At 39.4% G+C, this 21,562-nt stretch overlaps 1 long non-coding RNA gene across 1 annotated transcript; it reads left to right on the forward strand.

Moving 5' to 3' along the window:
- The first annotated feature begins 1,635 nt into the window (after positions 1-1,635).
- On the forward strand, positions 1,636-21,394 carry LOC112487941 (uncharacterized). The gene is made up of 2 exons (XR_003051534.1): positions 1,636-17,277; positions 20,466-21,394. It is a non-coding gene; the product is annotated as an uncharacterized LOC112487941 (long non-coding RNA).
- The last annotated feature ends 168 nt before the right edge of the window (positions 21,395-21,562 follow it).

Raw genomic sequence — 21,562 nt, forward strand, 5'->3', positions numbered from 1 at the left:
CTGTTAGTTAACACTTAGTTATTTTTGGCTGGAACTTTGGCAACTAACTTTGCTAACTGTAGGCTTTAAACCTTGAAACCTGAAATAACCTGTTGTAATTCTAGCACTTTGTGACCTATAACATTTTATAACAGTTTATGTCACATGACAGACTGACACTTTGAAATAACACAAAAACAGGCAATAGAACAGGTATGGAAGCAGTGTGTGTGCAATGGAAGCCTCACTTGATGCTTTTGTGTTTTGCAAAAACTACTTTCATTCAATACTGTTCTTAGTTTAACTTTTCTTTTACCTTGGTTATTTCTGATCCCACTTTTCTGTGATGTTTACATTCTAGAATAAATCAGCCATTTGCAGCTTTAGTCCACACACCAAGTGTTTTTATTTCAAATATTGGCACCAATAGTATTCCAGCAGCAATTGCAGCCCTTCAGCTATCACTGGTTCAGATCCAGGTGGCAAACATCCGGGTTTGCGGCACCAACTTTGACCGTTAACACTGCTAACAGGGTGTCAAGAGTGTTTTTATGCTCCGTCAGCTTTTAGAACGTTGCACTCACACACACACATGACATGAAATCAGCACTCAGATCACGTTTGACCGTTTATACCTTTCAGTTTATTTGCAGTTCTAGACACATGCAGACACACGCACACACAAACTCTCTCTCTCTCTCTCTCATACACACACACACACACACACACACACAAACTCGCCCTGCCAAGTTGCATTTGGCGTGGTCGTGTTTGAAATGTTCTAGACTGACTGGCGATGTGTGTGCGTGTGTGTGTGCAAAGTATGTATGGCTGGGTGTACAGTAGCAGTCTGAGCCATAAGAGTCTAAATATGACGTTTGGGGGGAAGAAAAAAACGGCATTTCCCATCATCAACAACTAAGAGGTGGCATTTCCGTCTTTAAAAATGTCAACGTTAAATAAACATCACTGACCACAAACTCAGAGTACGAGAAGTTATACACACTGTTTGGTTGTGCAATAATTACCATGCAGTATATGCTACACCAATGGAAACTGGTCTTCCAATCTTCATAACTATATATCCCTGGGCGGGAAACTAAGCTTCTCGTAGTTATTTAGTTTTAGGTAATATCATTTTCTGGAATATGATCACAAGTAAAGTAATAATATTCTACCATCAATAAAAACAAGAGTGTCATCATCTTCTACCAATCATATGTCTCCATCTGCATAGTTACCACCAGGCTGCACTACAGTAACCACAAAGAAAGAAAAAGAATGCTGATGATGCTCAGACGGTTGAATCAGGTAGAATTTTCCAACCAAACTAATTTCCAGACTGGTATGCGACAATTTATGATAATCCCATAGAACTAGACATCACCGCTGCTTTAAAAAGAAATTACAGTCTACATGTAATCCCTGCATCAACTACCTGACACCGTCAGCAGAAACTCTCCGAGCCTCTAAAAGTAGGTTAATTACACAGGAGATGACGCCCAAGATTCAGTCAAGTGGTCTTTAAACTTGTTGTGCAATTCAAATTTCTGACGATGTGACTCTTATCTGAGGATCATGGCGTCACCCCCAGACTTTCTGAGTCCTGATCTACTCTCAGCTGTCAGCCTCTTAGGGANAGGGAGGGGGGGGGGGTTTGAGGTTTAACACAAGTGATTCTCGTCAGCCCTGATTCATCACTTGGAGTGGGCACAGGTGTTATCATGAGTCTACAGGCACTTACAGGGATTTGAAAATGCAATTTTGAAAGTTTTAAGAAGGCAGAGACTTTTGGAAAGGGTTTTGGTAAAAGTAATTACAATCAAATCATGTATGTAGAGTTGGTCAGAAAAAAAAAATGTTTCAAAAACCAGGTGAAAAACGACATGGCCCAAAACTAGGCTTGTAGTAGATCACTCAGGCTGGCCGTCTTTATCTGATTGCTGATTTTCCACTAAATGGGATCAAACAAAAGTTTCACAATATGGTATATTAAAACAACCTGAAACTAGTGACTGAGAAAATATAGATTGTATTTACAACGCTGAAGGATTAAAGCCAAATCAAACCAATTTTCCCCTGTACTTACTACCCAGCACAGTACTACTAAAAGGCGGTAAAAAAAAAAAAACCCTAAAAAACCCAAGAAAACAAAACAGGGTTCATTTCTCAGTTGTATGACTATGTTTAAATGTCTTGTTATATTCAGACGTACTTTACTTTAATGTCATCTGAGCACATTGCTGTAAAAACACAGCAGGCACTAGAGCCTGAGAGACAAAGATGAAGACAAAGACACTTTTCATAACCTCCACGTCCCCTGCTTACTCTCTATTTAACCTCATTGTATACTGTTGTAGTGTTAACTGACAGGAAGCGACACACCTCTGATAATACAAAGTTCAATCTCTCGGGCCGCAGCTGCAGCTGCAGCGTTCTCCTCATCACTCAGTCAGAACGAGCCCCACAGTTTTCAGCTCATAGGTTCTGCTAAGCGATTTCGACTTTTGGGTACTTTCCTCAGCACTGAAAAAAAAAAAACTTACGCAGATGATACGGGTGACTGCAGCCCATCGCTCCAGCCCAGCACTTTCTGTAGTGCTGAAGTCAAAACAGAGACAGACACAGAAACTAAGAGACATGTCAGTGCCGATTCACTGATTCACTCTTTAATGATCATGGTAAAATAGGCTTGAGTTGTGTTTTTGTTTTGTATTTGAAGAGTTTATTAATGTCCAAATTCTAAAATTACTACAGATAAAAATGACCTTAGTGTCTGAAAACGGTGATGGTCTTGTCAGTAGGTAAAGAAGCCCAGATTTAGATACTGGCAATGGACTTCCATCCAATTGCAAATGGCTCCCAACCTTTGCCAGTGTTGATCAAATCAACTAAAAGTCAACTGGACACCTGCAAAACCCAGGTCCAATTTAGCCAAGAGAGAAGTTTACGTTGGGTCACAGAGAAAAGGTTTCTGCAAAGAAGTAAAAACTTTGAGCCCAAGTCATTGAAGACAACATCAAGTTCAAGTCACTAAAATAAAAAACTGAACAAAAAGTCAAATTCCCAGGGAACAAGTCCAAGGCACTGAAGGAAAACTAGATATGTTTTAACTTTGACTCAGGAATTTTGGACTCCTCTTGGGACATGTCTGTTTGATTTGTTGTCCTTCGTGAACAATCCAAGTCACTGAAAACCCAATACAGCATTGCTGCTATAAAATTTCCTCCAATGTACACCACATTTAAACTTATTTTTGTCTGCCACTTAGTATATCAGGAGAACCGAACTTGAATTTTCTACAAAAATAACCTTGAAAACAATAGGCAGGTCGAGACAGAGCTCACAGAGACGTTGTTAGTTAGTGGCAGGATGGTAGGCGGTGTTGTTTGTGGCTGAGTATGGGAGGAATGGCAGGAATGAAATGGAATGTGAATACTGATTCTAGACTTGTCTCTAAAGGAAATCCAGCATTCCCAGCTGCTCAGATCTGAAAAACATGACCTGAAAGACTGAGGACGTTGGTTCCCGCAGCTCTTGGTGTCAGAAAGAAACAGTAAAAAGGTGAAAAAGGATGAAGCAATGTAGAGGTAGATTTTTTCTTAAAAAAAAAGGTGACTTCCATACAATTCTTTTACTATTGTTGTATGTAAAGTACATGCTCCTGGTGTTTTTGTTGACGTTCTAATCCAAAGTCCAAACAGTCCAAACAGCCATAAAGTGAACTGCAGGCAGACGAGTGTTGTGTGTGTGATCTCTCTGAGCTGCTGTTTGCCTTCCCAGTCAGCTGATGTTGTTTACTTCAGTGCCACTCACACTCCCTCACTTATTTTTTCAGAGAACTGCGTGGGAATATAATCGACTGGAGAACTACACTCTCTCACTCACTCACACACACACACACACACACGCACGCACGCACGCACGCACACACGCAGGCACATACAGTACACATGCATACACCATGTGTAGCCAAAACAAAAGGAAAACTGGAAAAACCAAACTCAGAGTGACTCTAACTGAGCAGAGCAGGTTGCAGCTTGACTTGACCGATTCAGACGACAGTTAAATTGCCAGCTGCTCCGTGCTCGGTTTGAAAAGTCTTTCATTGAGGACACAGCATCAAAGTATACCTCGCTATTCAAAGTAGGGACAAAGGGACCAAGGTCTAAGCTTGCTCTGCTGAATCCACAGAATGAAGTTAAAGCCCTCACTCTTCCTGTTTATCTCCACAGCCTCCAAATAAACACACAATCCCTCCTTCCTTAACAGCCTGGAAATCCAGGCTCACTGGTCAACGCCCTACACCACACCATTTAGGGACTTTTCAATCACTTTTATGTGTATCTAAACCTTCACTTCAGTTATTGTCTGGTCCTTTTAGACACTTATTATAAGAATTTAAAAAAATATATGAAAAGGATTAAGAAACTCTTTGACCACAACGTTTTAGCTGTTGTAGAAAACTGTGGCTATCCTTGCGGTGCTAACTCCTCTGTGCTAACTGTTTTATTTGTTACATAGGTATTTCTGGCATTTAAACATCTTTCAATTGTTGTAAACAGAATATGAAATGATTGATTATGACTGTGATACCAGAACTCCTCCCTGTAGGAATCCAAATCTGTCTCCAAATTTTCATTCCTCTCATTCCTCCCACTCTTAGCTCCAACCCACACCTCCTCTTAGTTATTTGAGGTTGTTTTCTTTCACCAACTAACTTTCTGTACAAAAACATACAGTGAGAAAATGAAAAGACAGGTTTTTTTAAAGCACTGAGCTCTGTCTGTCAGCGGACATAGGTTTACAGGTATATGACTTTGACCAGGACGTGCCTGCTCCTGTTTGGAGACGTCTCAATCACATCACTGAATAAATTTACTTTAGAAGGAAGTAAATAAAGTCAGCTGGGAGTCATGTTAGGAAGAGAAGGCAGACATCTGGGTGTAATGTGAATGACATCAACACTCCGAAGGACTTTTTCTTTCCTTGTGAGGAGTTAGGAAATAACTGAAAAAACATGTCTGACCACAGCATGACTGTGGTCAGACTTGGTCAGGTTTTGTGCTGTGGTTTGAAAGCACATGATTAACATGGCAACATAGGAAAGGTCAGAAATCAGGAAGCAAGATTGTGGCTTGCTTCCTGATTGCTGCCTAGGACGTTAAAAATCATAAATGAAACAAAGGAACTGGGAAGAGAAATGAAACTGCATTTTCAGCCTGATAAAACTTCTGCTTCGGTGACCACCACATAATAGAAGACAAGACAGTGACCATAGCTGAGGATGTGAAAAGACTGAGACTGATTTGATTTAACCGTCCTGTGCTGATTCATTCATGACTCCAGACTGGGTTACCAACTTCATTATTCAACCACATTCTCCCCAGCTGACTAATGTGATTTACTGAAGGCCGGCTTATCCTGTAACCTCGGGTCAGGAATGAGCAGTTTCAGTCACCATTACTGGGACACAGTTCACATTGACACCACTGGATGCAGTCCAGTAAGCATGGCATGTCTGAATTACTAATTTAACTTGACAGAAAAACGGTTTTCTATTTGACAACTGGCTTTGAGAATTGAGAAATTTATTTATCAGAAACTTCAAAAACTTTGCCAAACCATAGCAGAAACTGTTACAAGTTTGCCTAGGAATAGCCAAAATGGCCATATTTAAATTGGCAGAAAATCCACAATACCAATGAAAGTTAAATTACAGGAACAAAAATGTAGTTTTGGAACAGAAACTAATCATTTAATAATGCCATGTTTACGTCACTGCCTAGCCAGAAAACTGCTCCAGAAGCCTATACAATCTAACGAAGAATTTTACTTCAGTCAACTGAAATGAGGACAACGCAACTGACTCTATGACGTGGCAAAACAAACACATTAGAAAAAACGTTTCAGGGTTGTGGTCTGGTATGTTGTGTTTGCATGCTCACTAAGTGTGAAGTTTTGAAAAGAAACTTAAATGTCTGTCTAAAGGGTCTTCTTGGTTACACTGTCTGAATTCTTTCATCAGCTGTGCTCAACATGAAACTTCGAGCAGTTTCTCTTTAAAGAGCATGGGTGAGTGAAAGAATGTGGGAGAGGCGTGTGCTTCCCCCATCCACAGACTCAGACTAGCTCTGAGTCCTTTAATTAAGTTACACACATGTGTGTAGGAGGTGAAGGTTGGTCAAATTCAAACTAAAAACACTGCAGGTAAAAGAATTTGCAGCTAAAGCAGGGAAATTTTTTACGTGGGGGGCTGATGTAGCAAGAAAGCTGCCAGGAAAACATTCCTGTGTTCGTCTGTGCGTGCGCGCATAACCAGAGGCCACGGTGAGGAAATGAGTATGACTTCAGAGAGCGTGTTGCCACAAGGAGACATTCAGACAGATAAACAAAACATCTCCGATGAGTTACATTTATAAATGAATGCAGCCCTGAGGAACACACCTCCAGCTTGAGACATGGTTTTGGATCAACCTCTGATATGTGAGGAGTGTTAACCACTCCACCACAAGGGTGGGATTTAAAAAACAATTGGAAACATCATAGGGCAGACGGGAATCCTGCAAACAAAGACCACTGGTTTAGAATCCTCTGTGAATGGGAATTGGGATTTTCCATATATTTTGAAACCAGATAGATCGATGTTTAAAAAGATACAGAACATACAGACAGCGAGTGTAGTTTTATGAGAGAGGTACGGTCAGTTTATACATAAGGTGGATTGCATTAGTCTAGGAACAGCAAGTACGTGCTCAAGTCAAATACTTAAGTGGGAGTGAAGAAAAACAGAAACCAAGATGTCTTGGCAATGTCTTTACACCTTTTACACAACACCGACCTTTTACACAACACCGAGCCAGGATGTGTCAGGAAGTAGTTCTTTACATAAATGCCCACAGAGAACACACTTAAACTCTAAGGTGCTTCAAGACCAAACAAATTCAGACACATAGACCAGCTACTTCTTCTTCACACAGCACTGATCCTCTGCAGGGTTGGTCGAAGTGCTCACTGCATTCCTCTGCACTCTTGTTTTTCTGGCCCCTCGGCTGGGCATCATTCAAGCCTGAAAACCTTTCGGATCATTGACCGTAGCTCTGCAGTTCATGTGTACATTAGCAACACTACCTGTGGCCTCCTGAGCGTGTCCAGGACACAGGGACCTGAGGTACGGTCAAACACCTGACCGACTACCAGGATGCACTGGAGTTTATGTGGATGGTCTTTTTTCCCAAAGGCAGAAAATGTGGGTGACTCATTTTAACCCAGATCTGAAGAACGCATATAAAGAGCGGCCGTAAGTTGAAACTCACATACTGTAGATAAGTACCTACTGTATGTCACTCACCTACGCTAAAACAGTGGTAACATCATAATCTAGGACATAAAAACATCAGAAGAGCCTGACTTACACTTGGGAGCCAAAATGAAGGGCAACAAGTTCCCAAAAAACAAACAAACGGCAAAAAAAGGCAAATGTAGCTCAATCCAATGCATAGCGTACAACCGGCGAATGTAAACAAAGCCGTCTTCCACACAGCGTGATGACATATTCGTCTGCTCAAAGTAGTTGGCGAGTTTCAACACCATATGTTGTAATGATAGAACAAGACTTTAACAAATGTATGGGAGTAGAAACGTAGGTCAAGGACGTCGTAAACAGAGGACCCAGTGTATATTTAAGGTGTCTCATCTGAAGCTAGCATCCTCTTTCCTTCATCTGAATGTATCTTTTAACACATTTTGCTAATCACCCTTAGCTGCTCCACTCACTTGTTAATTTCCATTTCAATACTTTATCATCCTAACCTGCTGTTGCTTATACCGATATCTCTGTATATTTTTGTTTTACTTTTATCAATCACCCTGTTTGTTACGCTAACTACAGATGACATGATAACACTAATGGAAAATATTAGCCGTTGTAACGCCTGTGTTTTTAATGCAGGCCAATCACTTTGTACGCACACTGTCTCGTAACATACAAGTAATGTGAACTTGTTTAATTTTGGTGGGAAACTTGATATTTTATCAGTTAAATAAATACATATTCTGCCTGTACAACTGAAGTCAGCTAAGCTGTTGTGTACTCACTATATTTTAACAGAGAATATCAAACCAGAAGAACAGGTAGGGGATTACAATGGCTTGTTTTAGCGTAAAAATAAACACCGTACTAGTCTTCTACGCCTGAGGGAATAAGCCGTGACCAGTGCATTTCCTTGACCTTGTGTGGATGTCCTTGGTCATGTGACTTGGCTGGCCTGGGAACAGACATCTATCTCTATTATTAATCAGTGCGTGTTTCACCATGTCGTCACGTGGGACCGTGTTCTTCAGAACACTACTTCCAATCTGTCTCACGCCTATCAGGTTGCAGGCACAAAATGTGATACAGTTTCAGTTAACACCTATTTCCTCAAGTCATACTGTTATACTAGTAGATATTTTTCCAACTGGAAGCTTGGGGGAGTTGGTGTTGTTGACACTGCTCCTAAAGCTCTTCAGTTTTGTTTTTCTGTGCTACATCCAAACATATCGCTCAAATCTTGCTCAGAAAACGGATCAAAAGAGAATATTCCTTCATCTTCAGACATGCGGTGTGATTAGACAAAGACGATCTTTTGTGCTGTACGAAGCATCAGTACTGAGGCAAAAATGTGAAGATAAGCAAAAGGAACAAACAGCGTTGACTTTGGTTGTGTCTAGCACTGCAGTCTTATGTCTTCCAAATATGTGGGACGCAAGAAAGGCATATGTTTGGACAACAGACTGAATGAGAGACTTAACAATAAGAAAAACGAATCTTTCACAGCTCTAACCTGCAGCATGTAGGCACAACTGGAAATGATATGTCAAAAGTATCAGTTTCTTTTCCTCTGAGCAATTAAGGTACTGTTCACTGTTCACTGCTGCAGTGAGGTGCAGTGTAGCTCATCCCCAGCTAAAACATAATGCACATACTAATTATTTGCACAGAGTGATTACTTCCTTGATTAAACACTATTTCAGGTTTTTTAACAGCATTATGCTAAATTGATCTAACGTTGTCATCAAGCTGCGAATGGCAGATACTTAGCAAATAAAACACCACTACAAAAAAGACTGACACTTTCAACAGTGGTAACAATACAATTTGACTTATCACAAACACTTCCTCTTCATTCAAATCAGTTTACAGTAAAGACAAAGTTATTAAAGGAACAGTTTAAAATCATCTCCAGGTTCCTATTGCTAATAGGTAATATGAATCAAACCCTGTAAAATGAACATACATCTACAGGCTAGTGGATCTTACTGGAACATTCAAGCTCCAGCAAAGAACAATCTGTTCTCACAGAGTTCAGATATCATATCACAGACAGAGGAATCTGCCCTCCAGTCAACAGCCACCGAGGTCAAACTGCACCAACACATAATGCATAATGTATTTAATCAGAAAATGAAGCCAGTGAGTGATAAGTTGGATCTTTTTTTTTTTAGCTCATATCTGTCAGTAAAAAGCCAAGGATCATCAACTCGAATGATGAAATTCTCAAAGGAAATTCAAAAGTAAAAATCAGTGGAATAAGGCAATTCCTGGGTAAGCTTAACATTATATAAAAAAGACCACACAAAATACCAGAAAATTAAGTTTACCCCTGAATATGTAATAATTAGTCAAAAAAATCTAGGATCTGAATTAGCCAAAAATATTAAAAATACAAGCTAACACACACAAAAAAAATGGCTGAAAGGCCATATAATCACACACATCGTGTCTAGTTACTTCATTTCCGGCTGTGATGTATTAACACTTGTCTCCTATAAGAGTAGCTGAGCCAAATAAAGACCACACATCAGTGTCATATTGTCTTCCTGAGTCCTTGAAGTGAGTGAGCGGTCTTTTTTTTGGTGTGCATATTTGGAGTGGGTTCTGCTAGGCTGTGGGGGTGTCATTCTGTTTGTGTGCAGTCATAGGAAGGAGCCTGCCAGCAGCCTATTTCTGAGACAGAATTTCATTTGCTGGTGAAGTGTTGGAGCTGATTTTCGAACCAAGGTTAACGTTAAACAGCATCAGATTTGTTGATTGGTAGGGATCGATCAGTTAACTTAAGATGCCCCCAATGCCAAGCGCACAGGGTAAGAGGGCTTAGTGTTCTTGTCTTACTGTCAGCGTCTGAATACAAACAACAAAGACAGCTTGATGTTGCTCTAGATGGCACACGGACTCAACGCCCACATCAACAAAAATATAAATAAATTCAAGTCTTGTGAGCTGGACCAAACTGCCACGCAGACCAGGCATGACGCCGAGGCTAGGCTTACCTCACGGGTTGGCTGTGGTCTGAGGCTTCATTATATAAGGATTGATTGGGTTTCCTGTTGGCAACACATGACTGGCATAAGAAAAATAAAAAATGTCATCTCTTTGCACTGATCACACCTAAACATCCTCAAACCAAATTTTTAAGCATGACATTGCACCCATTAATATTTACGAAAAACTCAACTCAGTAAACTCAACTAATGCACTTTCCGTTAATGATGAGCAGGAGAGCTGGTGGGCGTTCTCATCTGTACTGAAGAGGTTGGACACATAATGTACAGGAGACTTTTAAAATAATTCACACCCTGGCTACCAACCCATTTAACTTCTATGGAGAACAATCAAAGTGCTTATATGTCAACAGTGGAAACAATTGAAACACTACCACTTCCTTGACACATCCCTGCTAATGATGCGAACAAACAAAGAATTCAAACAGCAACAACTGCACAATGACACTCCGATCAAATGATACACTGTCACACACTAACTTCACACACCCACATTACCTGCCAGGTACTACTGGTTGGTAGCACCCAGCCGCTCAGGTGTGTTTTTTCAGGGACTTTTTCTGGTTATGCTTAATAAAGACTACAGAGGTATTTTATTTTCATTCAATGAGGATTTCATGAGAAAAACTCAACTAAAGTAACAAATATGTCACTATTAACTCAGACAACAGAGAGAATTCTAAAAACAATGTCTGTAATCCAATTAGTTCACTGATACCAAGCGACCATAATAACCATAAACAAAACACTATCATCCCGACGCCCACGCACCCACCCATCAGGGAATTTGATCCCACTCAGCCAATCAATCTGATTACAGCCCTGATAAGAAAAATTCCTGTGTAAAGGTGGTGCCAACGGTTTCCTACAAGTGCGAGAAGGAATTAGAAGGAAGTCACAGCCTTATCTTGTTTGTATACTTTTACACAGTTTACGCGATTGATACCTATTTGTTCATTTCAGCAGCTCTAATACCTTAAAACTATGAGAGTATTACAGTGTAGTACATTTGGTTCAAATCTGATTGTAACTGTGGTGAAGTACGTGTGCTGTGTACATTGGCTCACTGGTGTGTTAAACAGGTTTTGGAGCCTGTTGAATTCTGATGCTAACACGAAAGCAACATTCATGTTGCCGTTTCTTTTTCATGTCATTTTAAAATATGAGAGTTATTTATATAAATACATTTCATCAATACATTTTTGTGGGCCAACATTTAAATATCTAGATTTCAATTTGCTTAAAGATGGTTGCGTTACATTTTTGCTAACCTTAGCTATCCGCATGTTAACCTAGCAAGGTCTGAAATTTCTTTTGGGAAATTATTATTTAAAGGCTGACTTTGAACTATTTAAAGCTATCTATTTTTGGCAATGTATTTTTTTTCTCTTTTTTTCTCTTACTTTGTTTTTATGTTTATTTAAAATGAAAGCAAGTCAACCATGCTACTTGTTTGGGGGGAGGGCAGGGAAATACAGATGCTTTATGTCCGTTTTTGTATATATACTTTTAAGGCCATTTTAGGCCAAACAAAAGACCCCTGGAAAAAGCCCTGTGGTCCTGGGAAAGAAAACAATACGTAACACTAGCTCAACATCATCGAATTTCTAGTCTTACTCCAAAAAGACAATTTTAAAATATAAAGTTGTTAGCAACTTATACAAAAATATTAATGAATAAATTTCAAACTTGGTCAATACATTTTTCTACAATCCTTTTCCTATATATATAAAATACAGTCGTAGCAGGAAAAACAAATGTTTGTGGTAACTCTTAAATCCTATAAATACTTTGAAAGGATTATAATTTTTCTCACAGCATCTCATTCATCAAGCCCGTCTTTGTCCTGGTTAAATGACAGACCTGCGTCACAACAGTTCACCAAATAACCATCTGACTGGCCGGGCAGGCTGCCTCTTTGTGTGCTTGGTTATCATCTGAGCTCTTATTTGGTCTCTGCTGTAATCCTTCTAGTCGTCACCCATGGGGGGAGGATGAAATACTTCAGCCCTGACCCAAATATACAGAAAGACCTTGAGAGACATAACAAAAGCAGAGCTTATAGAAAGCCTCTAATTAGCCTTTTTTTGTCTTTCATATAGCAACTATAGTAAGCCCCGAGACTGTCATGCAACAGAGGAACCACTGAAACCAGTCATTTGATCTGCCTGGTAAAACATTTATCAGAGTGGATAACAACACCTAGGATTCTAACACTGGCTCATTCTCAACGTCTACAGATTACTCTAGAACAGCCAGGAACAGTCTGTGCCAAGTATCAGGTGAAAGGTGAAAATCTGGATGAGGACGCTTATCCCTATTTATTTGGTCTGCCAACAGGGTGTCTGGTGCCCACAACCAAGAAGATGACTCAAACGGTGAAGTGTTAATAAACGACTAACTAGGAATTTCCTCAAGAAGAGACGAACACTTCAGACGTCCACTGAGGAATGAGGTTTTTGTTCAAAATCAGATATTACTGTTGAGAAAGGTGTGGGTGGATTGGGTCGCTGAACACACCAAACTGCTTGCGCAAGATTAAATTTAGTTTCACTTTGACTTTGGACTTCATTGGAAGTGTCCTGTCATTCCATTGTAACTGCCATGGCTTTAAATAATATGTTGACATTTCCAAAGCCTAAATTGGTTTTATCTGTGGGCAAAATGTTGTTGCAAAATTTGACTCTTGACTGTTGGAGAGCTTGACACTAAGATTATTGCTTTAAAAAGGCAAAATGACAAAATATTTATAGAAAGAAACCAAAAAGAGCAACATTGTGAATTCACTGAGTGAGCACCTGACACCTGAGGGAGTCTCTTTGAACTAACAGATGGCTTTGCCGTCTGTGGGAGCTAAATTAATAGGGGTCTTTGCGGTTTCCAGTACAGTGCTGATTGAAATGATGAGCTCAACGCCACCTAAAAGGAACTTTTGGAACTTCTCCAATCATCTAATATAAACTCTGGCTTGTAGGCGAAACAACCTACCAGCCAGAGTTTTGGTGATTGTTGTCTCTAAGATAATCGTCTGTGATCTGCAAGGTGACTGCATGAGAAAGAGCAAAGGAAGGGCACCTGCATTTGGACAGGGCAATAACAACACATTCCTGACATATTGTGTGCTTATCTGTTTAAATACATTTGAATTGAATTTTATGAACAATGGTATAAATATACCTAGTATAGTAAATATAGTTTTAATTTGAAGAGCTATTTTTTTCATCCAACAACATCCATTTGTTTGCTTCGCTCAGTGAAATAAAAGGCTATATATTTGATTATGGATGCCTACCATTTAATTTGGTTTTAAACATTTTCAACACTTTGATGATACAGATACTCTCCTGGTGGCCCATTATTCTTAGCGCCCCCTGCAGTGGAACAAACAACCTAAAACAGTAGGGTCCTGTGTTGCCTTCTTCACATGATGGGCTCACAGCTGCTTTACTGGAACTAAATGACTAAAAACATCAATATGTTTATCTCCCCTGAGGACAGGTCGATGTAAATATGCTCAAAAACAAGACCAATCTCAAGTGCAAATTCTTTTCGAGAGTGATTAAATCAGGTACACGATAAAAAAAAACAGTTTCTCAATACAGTTGATACAACGCTCCCTTTCATTCCTGTGTATCCTGTAGCAGAGGGATATGTTAGGAGTTTTGTTTTTGCCAGACTTGGGTGTTGTGTTGTGTTGTCACATGTTTTTCCTTCCAGGTTAAACCAATGTGCCTCTGCTTGGAATCACAACTGTCAAAGACATTTAACTGGAATAGTAGGCCCACAACAATAACAATCTGCATGTCAACGGCACAAGAAAGACTTTCCCAAGAAAGACAAGGCCGGAAAAACTTTGACTTTTCACTTACTTTTACTTACACAGTATTTTTGAAATAATCAAAAGATTATTCCAAAATGCTGTTCAGCTACTTTTGGTTGACTTCTATGGTTGTGTCAAGGTCTTAAATACGATGTATGGGAGCATCAAGTCATTTAAAGACTTAAATCACAATGGTTGAAAACATTTTTCCACCTCCAGAAACGGGTACAATGAGAAAGAGGATTACCCAAATTGTTTGATAAACTGTTTTGAAGCTTAATGACTCACTCATTGCTATGGCAGACAACTGACATCATGCATCCAAACACAAGCGTTTCTTTGGTGCAGCCATCAGACAACAGTTCCTTAAGTCTAAAATTTCAGCAAAGCTTGAGAACGGCTGACATCAGGGTTTAAATCTCCAGTTGATATGAGCAACTCCCTCCACAATATTATCAGGCCCTGTGAGTTGTCCAAAGAAAAGACATTTTCAGGATATGACTCATCGTGTTTGTTCCCCCAGTGAACAGTGATTTTCGCCAGGCTAACGAAAATTTTGCGGTTGCTCCCATGTTGTAAATTTAAATCGCAGACACAAAGGCTTGCGCAGCCATGTCTCCCCTTTCAAGAGCTTGTGTTGACATTTTTTGCTGACCAAGTGCTGATCCCAGCTTCTGATGAGGGACGGAGAGAAGGGGGTCTATAATTATTCCCATACACGATGAGCTCATCCCTTAACCTTGTGCTGATTTTTTTTCTCCAGCTGAGACAGAGATTTTAACAAAATCATCCATTCAGCTGGAAATGCAAAACAAACATGTGATCCAAAGAAGCATGACCAATCTGATGCTGTGGCAAAAACGATCGCTGGTCATATGATTGATGAACTTTTCCAGAGCAGCTGATTTTTTTCCCCTATTTTGGAAAAACAACAGTGCCTCTTAATGAACTTGGTTCAATGGCCTCTGAAAACAAGACGGACAACAAAACCCCCATCAATGCTCGGTAAACATGAGGTTTCCAAACAAAAGGGAAGACGTTTAAAGTAAGATAGAGTAGGAGAGGCTGTAAGTGACACTGACCAACTGACCCAGACAGGTCAACGTCACACATGGGTCGGACAAGCCCAGACCTGCTTTGGATATATTCACGAGTCAATAAAAGGAGACGACGTGACACTAAAATATAGAACTTCTGCAAACATGGTGCAGGGGGCCACCATGGAAAAAACTCATCCTCTGACAGAGTTCAGATAAGTTCAGTGGTTGTACAGGAACCTTATGACCTACTTATGGTATGTTTGTCACTGCGATGTGGCGTCTGAGTTGCGGGGGGCTAGAGTCACTAACAAAAAAGCCCAAGTTAAACTCATTAACCTGCACTTTATGTCTGATGGTTTCCCAGAGAACGAAGTCAAGGAAGATGTTGATGTCAAGGATTTTGTTTTTGTTGCAAAAATTGTTTTGTATATTTTTTGAAAATGTCTTTTCAAGACATGGAGGCTTACTGAGAAAAGATTACTTTCTTTTTTCTGCAAAACCTTGGTTATCTGCCTTACACCAGCTCTACTTTTGGTTTCAGTTTGACGGAATGTTTTCACTTTTGAAGACATCAACTTTTTTATCTGCCGTTGTACTAATGACAGTGGCAGTGCGTTTTTGGTTAAGATGTGCTGATAATCAGTCAGTCAGTCAGTGTTTACACCAAGCACATGGTATATTTCAGCATTAAATTGGTACATTCTTTGTTTTTCCTTTGCATTAACTTCATATGTACTAGTATGAGATGTATAACGAATCGATTTAAGAAAATAGTTGTTGTTGTGTTGCTACGTAAGGTAGATGAATAAATGCACCTGTGTGTGCTTTGAATACAATGCCTAACTGAATTAATGGTTCTTGTGCAACTTCCTTCCCGTGGATAATAACTTGGAGATTTGGTGGGAACATAACGCCCCATACAGCAAGAACACTGATCTGTTGATACTAAACAGATTTGTTTCTGTGTGATGAAACAAAGCATGGAAAGAATCCAGGAACCTGGTCCAAAGCACAGAATGTGCTGCAAGAACTTCCCTTCGTGTAAAGTCGTGTAACTGCCATCAAGGCAAAGCCACAGTGACTTGGCAGGAGATGAGACAGCAGAATGATTAAGAGAATAGACACTTATGTCACCCAAACACCAAAAGGGGAAGGAAATGAATATGTGTACGGAATGTGTAAAATGCGAGAGGAGTCCGAGGGACTAGCAGGCTTCATAGTTAGGCCGCTGAAAGTTAAAAATGCTCCTAGGGCCGTCTGAACTGCCAAATACTTCTCTTAAACTGTTGCCACGGACGGATTCTCTAGAACAAAATAGTCCCAGCGAACATAATTACTGTTCCATTTCTAAATATTGACTTTTTAAATAAGAGTGTGTTCACATCTGCTATATGTGAGCCTTTTAATGTAGGTTATATACCTATAGGTCGCATTCGGGTTTACGACTCATACTCAGGTACGACATATATTAAAATATATAACTTCATGTTTGTTATTTCCACACTGACAGCCACTAGAGGGCACTCTAGGCTGGTGTACCAGTACCTGCTACTCTTGCACCACTGAAAATTTACATTTGTCACTGACAGCCTAGAGGGCATTGGTGCGACTTATGTTTTTTTCTTCATTCTGCATTTTTTGGCCAGAGCGACAGAGGGAAATACGGTAATTGTTGTCATACTTTGAGCAAAATGAACAAATCCTAGTTCCAAGTGAACATGGTCTCAGAGGGATTCAGTTAAGTAAGACTTACGGTTGGTATTGACACAAACTACCTGCACTGACCCCGACAGCCAGAAGGTGGGTGTAAAGGGTTAAATTAGGTGTGATATTAAATGATATTAAAATGATGCCTCAAAGTAGGGTTGCTCTAAAACCATACCACCCAAAATAAAAACATCAACAACTGTAGGGCTCAGAGAGCAATTACACCGGATGGGCTGACCGAGATGACTGAGAACACTGATAAGTCGTCTATTAATACTGCACTGCGGTCAACTGTCAGAGAATAAAGTTTCAAAGAATCCACCGAGAATGGAACATGATGCATCGTCCAGTTGATTCACACTGATCCCTGACACGAGAACCACCAACCACAGAGAGCTCCGTTGGTTGGTAGGTAATACTGTTTAAATCCACAAAGAGCTTAATCTTTAGCGGGCAGATGAATGAGAGCTCTATGGTTATTTTTAAATGTCTATTCGCGTCATTTTTATCTACTCTCTCTTGCAACAATGCACAACATTGTTTAACACTGACCCGCTCAGAGAACCAGTCTTTGTTCGCACACACATTACATCACAACTGTATTTTAAGAAACATTAGGGGAGGCTTCGAAGACTGACTTACATCAATGGCTTCAATTATTTTTATGCTCAATATCACATAATTATATAAACAATCAGAAGTGAGCGTAAAACACCTGTTAAACGCCTGATTCTGTCACAGGAAAACATGAAGTCGACGATGTCTGTGTCACTGAACCATGACTTTGAGCTTCTTAAAACAAACACCTGGGGCGCAGCACATGTTGGCCTTATAAACTTCAAAGCATGGTCAACTGGCTGAAGGTGATTAAAAAAAAAAACATCCGGTTTCAAGGATCTTTAGTGCTAAATGCAATAACAATAATAATACATTCGTTTTTATTTGTATTTCTCTAGTTTCAGTACGATAGTTTTGTGTACTTCGTCTAAAGTAGAAAGACTTGTTTATTACACAGTTCTACATAGGTCTATGTCTTTTCACGGCAGCCATGTTGGATGACCGTGATTACACAGTAGCTTACATGAGAAATTTCCAAGAGAAAATGAGAAGGTGGGAGACATTTTTAAAGATTGATTGAAATTGAACAAAGGGACAGAAATTTGCTAAATGGAGTAGAATAATAAACACTGACAATGAGGAGAGTTCACATCCAAGCTGCACTCCAAATTTAAAAGAAAAAGTAAAAAATACATATGGATGAAAATGAAAATGGAATTTTTAGCATTTAGCGCTCATATGGTGAATCACTTATCGACTTATTTAGAGGTATTCTTTGTCAGTGTTCACCCACAGTATAAAAACAATCAGACTGAGACTTCAACCTTCATCATTGTTATGTTGACATAATGATGATCCTTTCAGCTTTCTTGGCCCAAAGCACTGGCTCATAGCAGGTTATATTAAAATGCCAGGTCAACTATCCTATTTTTTTACATTTCAGAAAAATATTTTGATCAAACAGGTTTTTGTAATGTTTTATTCCCTATCAAAATATCTTAAGGAATTTTAGGATATTGTATTATCTGCTTGTGTATTTTAAGAAAAACCAAATAGGTTTCTCTTCAACAAGGGTCTGGGATTGAAAATAAGTAAGCAAAGGATTTAGTGAGTGCAGATGTGCAGGAAATTAAAGAGGAGCACCCAGACATGAGGACAAAATTAAAGGGAGTTTTGTATAGAGTGCAGACTACAAGATCTGAAGTGCACAGACCACAGTAGTTGGAACACTCAGAACCAAACGTGGAAACAATACTCTAAAAACAGGATCTAGATGCTTATTTACAGCCAAGCCTGGAGACATGTTTTGATGTGCGTTGGCCAAAAGCACTTCTGCTGATAGAGAGAGAAGAGATGAGGCCTAGGGGTAATCTGCAGGAATATACAAACAACCTGTATATAGTCACAGGGTAAGGCACTGACAGGAGTCCAAGATGTAATTAAAGAACTTTTACTCTTCCTCTGAAGCTCAAACTGCAGGTCTTTAATTCTTTCAGGGCAAAGGAAGAACTCTTACAAACTCCTGTGATGTTTTAAGCAATTATTTTGGGGAATTTCCCCAACTGTTGAAATAAAATAAAATGTGCAGAGTTCGAGACACTACGTAAACTCTGGCCTATCGCTGCACCTCAGAAGTAGAATTCTATGTATTCAAAAACTTTTAAATGGTAACTTCACAAGGACTCCTATTTAAAGATAACCTCCTGTGTCAGCTGACTTCCCAGAAACTGTTGCTTTTTTTAAAACAAGTGGGCGGACTGTTGCTACGAGGAAGTAGAAGCTCACGGCCAATGCTGTGCAAGGCCACACCTCTGAGGTCAAGTTACTGCAGGAGAAACGTTTAAATATGAAACTTGTAAAAGGAAATAACATTGGCCAACTGGACCTCATCAGGCACCAGAGATGTGTTGCTCAATCTCCATCAGGCACCAGAGATGTGTTGCTCAAGTATTCTACCGAACACTTTTAAAAAGGCATGGCAACATTTCAAATTACAAAAACAAAACAATATAAAGTTTTTTGGTTACAGTTCAAAATGTATACAAGTGCATGGGTTTTCAGAGTGGAGTGCATATGCTAAACTCAAGTCCTTTTGTTGTTGTTGTGCACGGTGCACAATCAATACTCTCAATGTGAAAGATTACATGTACTTTCTGAACCACACCTTTAAACTATCCCATGACAGGAATTTGTTTTACCTGCCTTCCTCCAAGCGCAGGCGTTTCAGGCAGCTGCACAGCTCTGTCAAATCCTACTGTGCAAGTTTAGGTTTAGGCAAAACATGTAAAATATGATGAGTGATGGACAAGGCATTGAAATGATAGATTATTTTGGGCAAGAATTAAATGCATGAATTTAATGCGCATTAGATATTTAAGTTTATGCTGTGTTTTATTTCCTCCTATTATTCAATCACTAAAATGAGAAAATGTTTTAATTTTAAATAAAAGAGATTAAAAAAAAAAGATAAGTTTTTTTTGCAGCTTGATAGAGAAATAAGTAAAATCTGATTGAAGGAGGTTACCATGGAACCTCAAGAAAATGTAAAGGACTGACTCAGAGTCACATATGCCCAGAAGAAAAATTTGGAACTTACTGGACACTTTGGAAACTTGATCATGAAGTTGCGTGAAGAAGCCAGGGAAAACGTATATGCTAGAGGAAGATGGACAATGACAGTTGGTTGACAGGACTCTCCAGACGCTTTGGTTTAAAAAGCCATAAGCTACTTGATAATCACAGCTGAAACCAAATAGATTAGATGTTGGTCATATCAAACAATTTCTATATGGCTAAAATAAAAAATGACCATAGCTGTTAATGGAAAGGATGGATAAAATTACCATCTATAAGGAGCTGTCAATCTTAGTTCTTCAAGTTCTATGTGGTCACACCTATTGTCTAGTTTGTGTTTGGTTCCAAGTTTCAGTTTACATCACATCTTACCATTAGCAAGTTGACATATTAGTCACTGACAGGCAGTCTGAAGCTACGACTACCTCGAGCTAATGCACAATTCAACTGTTTTTAACATTAAGGTGATTCAGAGTTGTTGATTCCACTACCCTCACGAAAGACACTACAGCTGTGTTTACAGCACCCCCAATCCACAGGTGTGTATACTAAAATTGCCTCACCTTCAGGTCACCAGTGTGGGAAGCATGTTGTTCACACTGATGTGTAAAGGTAGGGTGGAGGCTCAAAGGTTTAGCCGCAGGAGAGAAGCAAGTGGGTCTACTGTGGATCATCACCATGGAGAGGCTCAGCTCAATTTCCTCCCAAGACCTTGATGATGGTTGTGTTTGGCATGTAACCAGAGACAACGGGAGGATCTGAACAAACAAGGGTGCAGCCACCAAACATCACTAAGGATTCCCCTGCTTGAGGATTGGTGCACGTTATTCCTGTGGTTTCCCTTAAGGAGGGCATCACTTAAGGGGCTTTAAAGGGTTGGGATAAAAGTGAAATGGTAGTTATTGTGACAACATTTAAAAAACAAGAAAATGTAGAAACGCATTGCACTGGGTGGGGTTGTCCAAACACCATATTTCGGGAATGTTTGTATCTTAAGATGGGTTTTGAAATGGTGGGTCTGGACCAAAATGTAGTTTAGGTTGCTAGGTGGTAAGTTTAGTCACTATCTTGCAAAAGTGATACAACTGTTACGAACCATTTATTATTAACCTTTAGTCATACTCTATGTAAGATAACTAACAACTTTTTGGTTTACCTATAGCTATTGTGTAAAACGTAAATTTGGAAAAAATATGAACTGTTTCCAGCTTTACTTTAAGCCTTAACTGAAACAACATTGTATAGAAGCCATTTTTTTTAATTACGCTTTCAATAAAACCTTGAAACTATTATCATGTCATTTTAAGATGTCTGATCAAAAGTAAGGCGGATTCAGATTCAATGTTTTGCCTATTCAGGTTTTTTTTTTTTTTTTTTTGCATATCAGGACAATCAATAATGGTTCAACTGTCTTTTCTAAACAGGTAACACAGTACACATTGGGTAAATTTAGATCTGCTTTTAAGAATCGAAATGTTACAATCGAGGAACTTGATCTTATGCAATTTAAGGATGTTGTGAACTGCTTGTTACCCTTGTTTCACAACCTAAATTATGCTGT

The sequence above is a fragment of the Cynoglossus semilaevis genome, chromosome 13 (genome assembly GCF_000523025.1).
Source record: "Cynoglossus semilaevis isolate Cse_v1.0 chromosome 13, Cse_v1.0, whole genome shotgun sequence".
NCBI lineage: Eukaryota > Metazoa > Chordata > Actinopteri > Pleuronectiformes > Cynoglossidae > Cynoglossus > Cynoglossus semilaevis.